This window comes from Nycticebus coucang, chromosome 10 (assembly GCF_027406575.1).
Source record: "Nycticebus coucang isolate mNycCou1 chromosome 10, mNycCou1.pri, whole genome shotgun sequence".
Lineage (NCBI taxonomy): Eukaryota > Metazoa > Chordata > Mammalia > Primates > Lorisidae > Nycticebus > Nycticebus coucang.
Genome location: NC_069789.1, coordinates 32,869,407 through 32,881,807, shown reverse-complemented (window position 1 = coordinate 32,881,807; position 12,401 = coordinate 32,869,407). Strand labels below are relative to the sequence as shown.

At 43.2% G+C, this 12,401-nt stretch overlaps 1 protein-coding gene across 2 annotated transcripts in view; it reads right to left on the bottom strand.

The window, feature by feature from the left end:
- The window catches only part of GALNT2 (polypeptide N-acetylgalactosaminyltransferase 2), a 247,658-nt gene that overhangs the window by 81,781 nt on the left and 153,476 nt on the right, over positions 1–12,401 (bottom strand). The window lies entirely within an intron of this gene.

Sequence of the window (12,401 nt, the reverse complement as noted above, 5' to 3'; positions counted from 1 at the left end):
AGGCAAGTCTGACTGGAAGCAATAAAAGAAAGAAAGAACAACAATGGATCTTAAAAAGAAAAAAAACTAGGCAGAAGAAATGGTTAAGTAAATTCACAGAAAGTCCTGTGGTGTCTGGGATAGGACAGGTTTTTGCAACACACAGGACACAAAACACTTGTACCACAGGCCCCTGGAAGTGAATGTCAGGAGCGCCCACAGCTCTCTAGGCCCCTGGCGATGAATGTCAGGAGCGCCCACAGCTCTCTAGGCCCCCGGCGGTGAATGTCAGGAGTGCCCACAGCTCTCTAGGCCCCTGGCAGTGATGTCAGGAGCGCCCACAGCTCTCTTGACTCCTGGAGGTGAATGCCAGGAGTACCCACAGCTCTCTAGGCCCCCAGCGGTGAATGTCAGGAGCACCCACAGCTCTCTAGGCCCCCGGCGGTGATGTCAGGAGCACCCACAGCTCTCTAGGCCCCTGGTGATGATTTCAGGAGCACCCACAGCACCCATGTGACCACTCACCAGCCTCAGTGCCTCCTGCCTGGGCAGTCACAACAACTTCCCAATAGGGACAGGGAAGAAACAAGTCAGACTTAAAAGCATGTTCAGAATTCCCTGTTTCATATGCTTTTTAAGTCTTGATAATTTATTTGAAATCTCAAAGTGAAGCAGACAAGAGCTTCTTTTTTCTTAAATTGAGAAACTAGCTGGGTGCAGTGGCTCATGCCTGTAATCTTAGTACTCTGGGAGGTCAAGGCATGTGGACTGGTTGAGCCCATGAGTCTGAGACCAGCCTGAGCAAGAGTGAGACCTCATCTCTCTACTAAAAATAAAAAAATTGAGGCAGATGGTTGTATTCCAAGCTATTCAGAACAGAGACAAGACGACTGTTTGAGCCCCAAAGTTTGAGGTTGTTGTGAACTATGATGATGCCATGGCAGTCTACCTAGGGCCAACTCTGTTGAAAAAGAAAGGAAGGAAGGAAAGGAGGGAGGGAGGGAAGGAAGGAAGGAAAGAAGGCAGGCAGGCAGGCTTTTTCCCCAACACAAAGAAAAATGTTAGAGGTGATGGATACCCATTACCCTGACTTGATCTTTACATTGTATAAAAAAAATCACACATATCCCCTAATTTTATATATATCAGTATGATAGATCTAATTTTAAAATACACACAAAAAGAAACTGTGTTTCTAAGAGCACCAAGGGCCACTATGGTTCTCGTATCTGCGAGAGCCCATCCTATATATGATATTAAGAGCTTTACTCACACCAGGCTTTTCTATGTTTCCTGGTCCCACATAAATATTTCTACTTGGCACAGTATTTTTTATATACTTTAAAAGGTAAATAAAACATAGCCCAAGAATTTTTTGTCCATTTCTTCGCGAACACTGAACCCTATTCCTTTGGTCTGTCCCTGAAGGGCTGCAGCCGCGCTGTTTCCCAGGCCTAGGAGAACACAAACGAGCCTGGTTACCTGTGGTTCATTTTGACTTCAGATAACCTCTACTGCTTAAAAACATCCCTTTCATTCTTCTTTATTCTTTTTATTATTCTTAATATTAGTTAATGGTTTATTGAGCACTCAGTGTATGCCAGGCACAGTGCTAAGCAAATCACTCTCGACAAAAATTTGTTGAGTTTACTGAGTGCCAGCAGGTGTGTGAATAATGACCCCAGCAGTTAACAACTCACTATTCTGATGACTTAAAGGCAGATGAAAAAAGAAAGAAGTAAAGGGCTGCGCCTATGGCTCAAAGGAGTAGGGCGACAGCCCCATATACCAGAGGTGGTGGGTTCAAACCTGGCCCCGGCCAAAAACTGAAAAAAAAAGAAAAAGAAAGAAGTAAAACAGCTAGTGTGTGGGTGATAGGAAGTGAAAACCAAGTGGGGCAGTGGGATGGGGAGTTCTAAGTGGGGCCCAGGGGGCCATACTCCTACAGAAGGTGGTTCAGGGATACCTCGCTGAGGTGGCTCTTGAGAAAAATCTCAGGAAAGGTGAACAGGCCCTTGTACACACTGTGTTTGATCCTCCCAGATTACAGATGGAGTAATGTTAGGTCATCTAATAGATGACAAACACAGAATTAAGAACTGGACAGTCCTGGCCAGGTGCGGTGGCTCAGGCCTGTAATCCCAGCACTCTGGGAGGCTGAGGTGGGTGGACTGCCTGAGCTCAGGAGTTCAAGAACAGCCTGAGCAAGACCAAGACCTTCTCTCTAAAAACAAGCAGGCTTTGTAGTGGGCATCTGTAGTCCCAGCTACTTGGGAGGCTGAGGCAAGAGAATCGCTTGAGCCCAAGAGTTTGAAGTTGCTGTGAGCTCTGACACCATGGCACTCTACCGAGGGTTACAAAGTGAGACTCTGGTCTTAAAAAAAAAAAAAAAAAAAGAACTGGAGGGTCCAGTATTTCAATGTATGTCCCTGTGACTCCCCAAACCTTGTTGTAGTGTCTAATGAACCTCCACTTGCAGTGCTTTCAGATTTATCACAACTGAAGACTGAATTCCACTACACAAGCATTTCCATACATTTACACAAAGCACAAAGGGAGAAACTGCAGAGATAAAAAGAAAAAGATAAAGATTTTTATATAAGAATGTCAAATTATTTTAACAACTCTCCATTAGATATACTGGGGGAAAATTCAAATAGGTAACTTAATATTTAGCAAGAAGAGTTATTCTAGAAGAGCTCACACTTGCAGAGATTAAATTGGTTCAGCTCTTGGCATCTGATTGACTTTGGATAGACTTTAATTTAGTCAAAATCCAACAAATGTGGAAGGCATCCCAGCTGCCCCTTTAACACATGCAAACGAATGACACAGTGGCTGGAACTAAAATTAAACCCACCTAAAGCACATCCCACGCCATGGGATGAATATTCAAACATCTGTTTGGACAGACTCATATTTTAAAAATTTTGAGAAAAATATATGTAGATACATATGAGGCCTTTGTAAGGCTGTGCCATGGAGGCGGCAGATGAGAAACCCAACCCATGACCCTGTGGGCCATCAGAAAGGACATTTTCTCTCAGTTCTAACGAAAGTATATAGAGGTAAAACCTTGGTGGGAACTAGCTCTTAACCCAATGGTGAAACGAAACCCAGATCATCCCGGAGCAATGGACCAGGGCAGTTTTTTACAAGAGCTTCTGCTCGACCTGGCTTCCCTTTGTTTAGCTACACTGATGGTTCTGGTCTTTGTCAGTAGCTCTCAATTACTGGGCAGGTCATTAACATTCCAGGTGTCTTTACTTCTTCTCTGAAATGAAGACAACCTTCAAGTCAACCTTACAGGACTGTGAGGATCACGACAGGCATAAGCTGGTTGGCCCCGCAGGGCATTAGGGTGGGTCAGGGAGGACACACAGGCCTGTAACCAACTAAACCCAGCATCGGACATTCTCCCTGGGAATGTGCATGTGCACGCTTGTGACCACACACAGCTTTCCCTGGGAATGTGCCTGTGTACACGCTTGTGACCACACACAGCTTTCCCTGGGAATATGCATGTGCATGCGCTTGTGACCACACACAGCTTTCCTTGGGAATGTGCATGTGCACGTTTGTGACCAAAGTGTTCCCTGGGAATGTGCCTGTGTACACACTTGTCACCACACACAGCATTCCCTGGAAATGTAAATGTGCACACGCTTGTGACCACACACAGCTTTCCCTGGAAATGTGCATGAGCACACGCTTGTGACCACACACAGCTTTCCCTGGGAATGCGCATGTGCACACGCTTGTGACCACACACAGCTTTCCTTGCGAATGTGCACGTGTACACGCTGGGAACCACACACAGCTTTCCCTGGGAATGCGCATGTGCACACACGACCACGTACAGCTTTGGCTTCTAGACTTGTGCAGAGTCCCTAGTCCACGTGTTGCTCACTCAGGCCCTTAGATCCCAGGTCAGCATCCCATTTCTTTTTCTTTCTTTTTTTTTTTTTTTGAGATAGCATTTTACTTTGTCACCTCTGTAGAGTATGTGCTGTCACAGCTCACAGCAATCTCAAACTCTTGGGCCCAAGCGATTCTCTTACCTCAGCCTCCTGAGTAGCTGGAATCATAGGCACCTGCCCACCACAATGTCCAGCTAACCCCTCATTTTAGACACAGTATTTAGCAGTTAAACAGCAGCACAGCCTAAGGATTGAATAAATGAAACTGCCTTCAACAAATAAATTAACAGACAGTAGGAAACATTAATTAAAGACAAATTTCTGAACAGCAAGTCTGGGGAGACAAGACTCCAGGCATCTCTGGCCGGTGGGATTTGCCTATAATCATCCCTTTGTGGATACAGGGAGCCAGCAAGGGACTTCTGGACCCCAAGAGGAGGACAAAAACAGTGGAAAACTGGCAAGTGGTTGCGTGTGTTTGATCGACCTAATCACGCTGGCAACTGTAAGTACAAGCAGCAATGAGACTGCAAACCGGAAAGGCCTTACCTGTGAACTGTTTCGGTGTTCTTGGACTTGGCACTCAGTTGAACTGCCTTGGGGAGAGCTTGAGCAGGAGTGTGGAGAACTTTGGGCATTGTCTGGGACCCCAGACTGAGCCACTGAGCTGGGTGCAGGAAGCCATTATGAAAGAACTGCACTGGCAATCTCCACCCTCAGGGTCTCAGAGCAAGGATTGGGCGGGTCAAAGTAACCTACTGACTGAGCAGCATAAAGGCGGGGACTGAACTGCCTTACAGCCTTAATCCTTAGGGGCAGAGTGAGACGGTTTTGGCACACTGGAGCCTTGGGCTGTTGCCCTGGGTAGAGTGCCATGACGTCACAGCTCATAGCAACCTCAAACTCCCAGGCTTGGCGCCGCCCAGACCTCCATAAGAGCTGTGCAGCGACCCCCAACACGTGACCCGCACCCACCGGGCCTCCGCATTCCCTGACCAGCTGCGGGAGCCACGCAACCCTACATCCTCCCTCCTGTGTCCTCCCAGCTTCCATACTAGCCTGTTCATCTGGACAGGGACTCTGGTAGCTACATGCCCTTTGGAGCCCTCCCTGCCTCTGCGCGGAGCTCTTCTCCTGGCCAGAGACTGCTGGAGCCTTGGGCTCTCTGTGCCAAAGTCACTGGGCGCCTGGCACTCCCAGAACCGTGCGCAACACCCCCAGCCCTGTTGCTGGATCCGGGTGTGTCACAAACCAGAGCTGCTTCCACAACCAGAACTCGCTAGCTAGAGCAGCCCCAGAGGAACTACACAGGGTCACTCCCTACAAAGATCCAGCAACAATAGAGTGATTCCGCTGGGGTCTAATCTTGGAGAGACACCTCCCAAACTCTGAGGACAGCCAGAGGAAACGGTGAAAAACAATCATGAGGCGAAATCAACAGAAAAACTCTGGCAATACGAATAATCAGAGTAGATCAACTCCCCCAAGGATCAATGGGGCAGAAACAGCACAAGACCCCATGCACAAACAAATAGCTGAGATGTCAGAAATAGAATTCAGGATCTGGATAGCAAATAAGATCGAATTAGAATTCCAAAAGTTATCTCAAGAATTCAACAGATTCAAAGACCAAATGACCAAAGATTTTGACACACTGAGATAAAAAGTTGCATCCCTCAAAGATCTGAGAAACACACAATCCCTCAATAACAAAATGGAGCAAGCAGAACAAAGGATTTCTGACACTGAAGACAAAGATTTCGAATGCTCCCAAACCCTCAAAGAAGAAGAGAAATGGAGAGCAAAAACAGACCACTCTCTCAGAGAGCTCTTGGATCATTTGAAGAAAACCAATATTCGTCTTATAGGGATCCCTGAAAGTGACGAAGTGGCTTCACAAAGCACAGAGTCTCTTTTCCATGAGATTATGAAGGAGAACTTTCCAGACATGCCAAGAGATTCTGAAATTCAGATAGCAGACAGTTTCAGAACTCCAGCACAATCAACCCAAATAAGACATCCCCCAGACACATCATAATCAATTTCACTAAAGTTAATATGAAGGAGAAAATTTTGAAAGCTGCCAGACGAAAGAAAATGATTACCTACAAGGGGAAGAATATCAGAATAACTGCAGATCGCTCTGCTGAAACCTTTCAAGCTAGAAGAGGATGGTCATCGACTTTTAATCTCCTAAAACAAAATAACTTTCAACCCAGGATCCTGTACCCAGCTAAACTGAGCTTCATTTATGACGGAGAAATTAAATACTTCAACAACATTCACATGTTGAAGAAATTTGCCACAACTAAACCAGCTCTCCAGGACATTCTTGGACTTATCCTCCATAAAGACCAGCGTAATTCTCCACCACAAAAGTAAACCCACCCAAAAAATTTTGATCAAATTTCAACTTCCACAGTCGCAAAGGGATTAAAAATGTCCACCGGTCTCTTGAAAGGCTTATCAATACTCTCAATTAATGTGACTGGTTTAAATTGTCCTCTAAAGAGGCATAGGTTGGCGGACAGGATACAAAAACTCAAGCCAGATATCTGCTGCATCCAAGAATCGCATGTTACATTAAAAGACAGATACAGACTCAAGGTGAAGGGATGGTCATCTATATTCCAGGCAAATGGAAAGTAGAATAAAGCAGGCGTTGCAATCCTGTTCGCAGACACAATAGTCTTTAAACCAACCAAAATAATTAAGGATAAGGACGGACACTTCATATTTGTTAAAAGTAATACTCAATATGATGAGATCTCAATTATTAATATTTATGGACTCAACCACAATGCACCTCAATTTATAAGAGAAACTCTAACAGACATGAGCAACTCGATTTCCTCCACTTCTATAGTAGTTAGAGATTTTAACACCCCTTTAGCAGTCCTGGATCGATCCTCCAAAAAGAAACTAAGCAAAGAAATTTCAGATTTAAACTCAACCATTCAACATCTGGACTTAACAGACATCTACAGAACATTTCATCCCCAAAAAACTGAATACACATTCTTCTCATCAGCCCACGGAACATACTCCAAAATCGACCACATACTAGGCCACAAATCTAACCTCAACAAATTTAAAAAAATAGAAATTATTCCTTGCATCTTAACAGACCATCATGGAATAAAAGTTGAACTAAATAACAACAGGAGCCTGCATACCCATACAAAAACATGGAAGCTAAACAACCTTATGCTGAAGGATACATGGGTTATAGATGATATTAAGAAGGAAATCACCATATTTTTGGAACAAAACAACAATCAAGACATGAATTACCAGAACCTCTGGGATACTGCAAAGGCAATCCTAAGAGGGAAATTTATAGCACTGCAAGCCTTACTCAAGAAAACGGAAAGAGAGGAAGTCAATAACTTAATGGAACATCTCAAGCAACTGGAGAAAGAAGAACACTTCAACCCCAAATGCAGAAGAAAAGAAATAACTAAAATCAGAGCAGAATTAAATGAAATTGAAAACAAAAGAATTATACAACAGATCAATAAATCCAAAAGCTGGTTTTTTGAAAAGATCAATAAAATAGATAAACCTTTGGCCAACCTAACCAGGAAAAAAAGAGTAAAATCTCTAATTTCATCAATCAGAAATGGTAATGATGAAATAACAACAGACCCTCAGAAATTCAAAAAATCCTTAAGGAATACTACAAGAAACTCTACTCTCACAAATATGAAAATCTGAAAGAAATCGACCAATACCTGGAAACACGCCACCTACCAAGACTTAGCCAGAATGAAGTGGAAATGTTGAACAGGCCTATATCAAGTTCTGAAACAGCATCAACTATACAAAATCTCCCTAAAAAGAAAAGCCCAGAACCAGATGGCTTTACGTCAGAAGTCTACCAAACATTTAAAGAAGAACTAGTACCTATACTACTAAACCTCTTCCAAAATATAGAAAAAGAAGGAATATTACCCAACACGTTCTTCGAAGCAAACATCACCTTGATCCCCAAACCAGGGAAAGACCCAACAAGAAAAGAAAATTATAGACCAATATCACTAATGAATATAGATGCTAAAATACTCAATAAGATCCTAACAAACAGAATCCAACAACACATCAAAAAAATTATACACCGGGCTGCGCCGGGGCTCAGAAGAGTGGGGCACCGGCACCATGTGCCAGAGGTGGCGGGTTCAAACCCAGCCCTGGCCAAAAAAAAAAAAAAATTATACACCATGACCAAGTCGGATTTATCCCAGGCTCTCAAGGCTGGTTCAATATACGTAAATCTATAAATGTAATACAACACATAAACAAACTTAAAAATAAAGACCATATGATTCTTTCAATTGATGCAGAAAAAGCTTTTCATAATATCCAGCATCCCTTCATGATCAGAGCACTTAAGAAAATTGGTATAGAAGGGACATTTCTTAAACTAATAGAGGCCATCTACAGCAAACCCACAGCCAATATCGTATTGAATGGAGTTAAATTGAAATCATTTCCACTTAGATCAGGAACCAGGCAAGGTTGCCCATTGTCTCCATTGCTCTTTAACATTGTAATGGAAGTTTTAGCCATTGCAATTAGGGAAGAAAAGGCAATCAAGGGTATCCACATAGGATCAGAAGAGATCAAACTTTCACTCTTCACAGATGATATGATCGTATATCTGGAAAACACTAGGGATTCTACTACAAAACTTTTAGAAGTGATCAAGGAATATAGCAATGTCTCAGGCTACAAAATCAACACCCATAAATCTGTAGCCTTTATATATACCAACAATAACCAAGTCGAACAAACAGTCAAGGACTCTATTCCTTTCACAGTAGTGCCAAAGAAGATGAAATATTTGGGAGTATACCTAACAAAGGACGTGAAAGATCTCTACAAAGAGAACTATGAAACTCTAAGAAAAGAAATAGCCGAAGATGTTAACAGATGGAAAAACATACCATGCTCATGGCTGGGAAGAATCAACATTGTTAAAATGTCCATACTGCCCAAAGCAATATATAATTTTAATGCAATTCCTATTAAAGCTCCATTGTCATACTTTAAAGATCTTGAAAAAATAATACTTTGTTTTATTTGGAATCAGAAAAAACCTCGAATAGCCAAAACATTACTGAGCAATAAAAACAAACCAGGAGGAATCACGCTACCAGATCTGAGACTGTACTATAAATTGATAGTGATCAAAACAGCATGGTACTGGCACAAAAGCAGAGAAGTAGTTGTCTGGAACAGAATAGAGAACCAAGAGATGGATCCAGCTACTTACCACTATTTGATCTTTGACAAGCCAATTAAAAACATTCAGTGGGGAAAAGATTCCCTATTTAACAAATGGTGCTGGGTAAACTGGCTGGCAACCTGTAGAAGATTGAAACTGGACCCACACCTTTCACCATTAACTAAGATAGACTGTCACTGGATAAAAGATTTAAACTTAAGACATGAAACTATAAAAATACTTGAAGAAAGTACAGGGAAAACTCTTGAAGGAATCGGCCGGGGTGAATATTTTATGAGGAGGACTCCCCAGGCAATTGAAGCAGTGTCAAATATACACTACTGGGACCTGATCAAACTAAAAAGCTTCTGCACAGCCAAGAACATAGTGAGTAAAGCAAGCAGACAGCCCTCAAATTGGGAGAAAATATTTGCAGGTTATACCTGTGATAAAGGTCTAATAACCAGAATCCACAGAGAACTCAAACGTATTAGCAAGAAAAGAACACGTGACCCCATCTCAGGGTGGGCAAGGGATTTGAAGAGAAACTTCTCTAAAGAAGACAGATGCACGATCTACAGACACATCAAAAAAAGCTCATCATCCTTAATCATCAGAGAAATGCAAATCAAAACTACTCTGAGATATCACCTAACCCCAGTAAGAGTAGCCCACATAACAAACTCCCAAAATCAGAGATGTTGGCATGGATGCAGAGAAAAGGGCACACTTCTACACTGCTGGTGGGAATGCCCATTAATATGTTCCTTCTGGAAGGATGTTTGGAGAATACTTAGAGACCTAAAAATAGACCTGCCATTCGATCCTGTAATTCCTTTACTAGGTTTATACCCAGAAGACCAAAAATCACAATATAACAAAGACATCTGTACCAGAATGTTTATTGCAGCCCAATTCATAATTGCTAAGTCATGGAAGAAGCCCAAGTGCCCATCGACCCACGAATGGACTAGCAAATTGTGGTACATGTATACCATGGAATATTATGCAGCCTTAAAGAAAGATGGAGACTTTACCTCTTTCGTGTTTACATGGATGGAGCTGGAACATATTCTTCTTAGCAAAGTATCTCAGGAATGAAAGAAAAAGTGTCCAATGTACTCAGCCCTACTACGAAGCTAAATTATAGCTTTCACATGAAGGCTATAACCCAACTATAGCACAAGAATATGGGGAAAGGGCCAAGGAAGGGGAAGGGAGGGGGGAGGTTTTGGTGGAGGGAGGGTAATGGGTGGGGCCACATCTATGGTGCATCTTAGAATGGGTACAGGCGATTGCACTAATGTACACAGCTATGATTTAAAATAAATAAATAAATAAATAAAATAAATAAATAAAGACAATCTTCTGAAGTAGATCTAGGAGAACAGTGAGATTCTCAGTATGACGTACAATGCATGTTCACATGTACCGCATGCTCATGACCATGAGGAACACATTTCTTTCTTTTTTCTTTTTTTTTATTAAATCATAGCTGTGTACACTGATATGATCATGGGTCATCATTCACTAGCTTCACAGACCGTTTACCAAGTTTCACATATACCCTTGTAAGATGCACCGCTGGTGTAATCCCACCAATCCCCTTCCCTCTACCCACCTCCCTCCTCCCTCCCCTCCCTTTCCCCCTTCCTCCTATTCTTAGGTTGTAACTGGGTTATAGCTTTCATGTGAAAACCCTAAATTAGTTTCATAGTAGGGCTGAGTACATTGGGTACTTTTTCTTCCATTCTTGAGATACTTTGGAACACATTTCTTACATTCAGCTGCTATGAGTGAACACAGCTGGCTGGAACCCAGAGAAAGGTATTCAGAGAGGCAGCCCCTGGCAGGCAACAGGGACCCTCACTATCCATAAAGTTCCTTGAAAGTAGGAGAAAAGAGAAAAAGCCTCTTTTGAATTACACTATTCACTTATAAAACAAAACAGCGTGTGTGAATGTACATTGTCCCTCTTGTCTTGGCCTCCTTATCACTCCCTGAAAGTCACATCCAGCATTCGCTATGTTCTCCAGGAAGACTTTGACCCAGGGTGGGGCTTCTGCACGTTCCTCAGCCTCCCACCTCCTGGGTGTCCCAAGTTTTGATGTGATGCAGCTCCCCCAGCCTAGAAGCGGCTCACCTCACTTCCAAGAGGGTCCAGAATCAAGCACAGGGCCTGATACTTGGCAGATACCCATGTTCCTCTCCCTGACGAATTAAAACTCTAAAAGTAGCAGGAAAAAAGCTGCCTTCAAAGTGTAGCTCCTTGTTTTTAATATCTGAAATGAGACCAACCCACTAAGAATTCCAATGTGAAACATTTCCCAATCAAGGTTCTCATCAGCAAGGATTAAAAGGTACAGAGTGACAGTAAAGGTTGTGAATATGGCTTTTCTGGTAAGTGGCGACAAATACTCTATAAAATGCCTGCAGACCTCCTGAGCTGAGCCTGACAGATCCCAGGGGGCATCTACCCATAAGTCCCAGATCTGTAAAGAATGCAAAAAACAAAAAAAGGATGTGGACAGAGACTGTCTCTTAGTACAGGCATTGACAGGGGTCACCTGTCCCTTCTGTGTCTTCCTGCCAGCCAGGTGACTCCCCTTTCTAGTCTCTGGAATGTTTCTACCTTCAGCATCCCAGTAAGCAGGAATTTAGATTTTCCTCCTTGGAAGGTTGTGAAAATGGAAAAGTTTATTTTGTGAACAGATCTTAAAAATAACAAATGATAATGATACAGGACATGTAGCACCCAGCCAGCTTGGTGGAGCTGGGGGACAGAGGGGCTGCCTCCATCTTGGCAGTGCTGGTGCAGTGGCAGTGAGCAAGGGAACCAGTGGGCTGGAGGGTAGGCAGGGGGGCCGCCCTGCAGGAGGCTCCAGTAGCCAGAGGGGCCAGACAAGTGCTGGGGAGACACGAGCACCTTAGGCTGAACAGGGAACCCCCATTTTCTAAGCCTGGTCAATTTCATGTAAGTTCCAAGGCCTGGGAATGAAAGGGATTGTAGCCATTCATTCCAGTCCCAGACATGTCCCAGACAAGCTGTCCCAGACACGCTAACTGTAACTTAATGTAACTACAGAGGGTCCCACGGGACTACTACTGAGACAAAGAGCCTGGAGACAGACAGACAGAGAGAGAGAGAGAAAGAGAGAGCTTTTCTCTGTGGACTTGGGTTTTCTCTCCCTGCCGGGAGCTTTGGTGTTTTTTATATTCTTCTCTGTAAATAAATTGTCTTACCACTGATCTGTGGTCTGTGGATTCATTCTTCG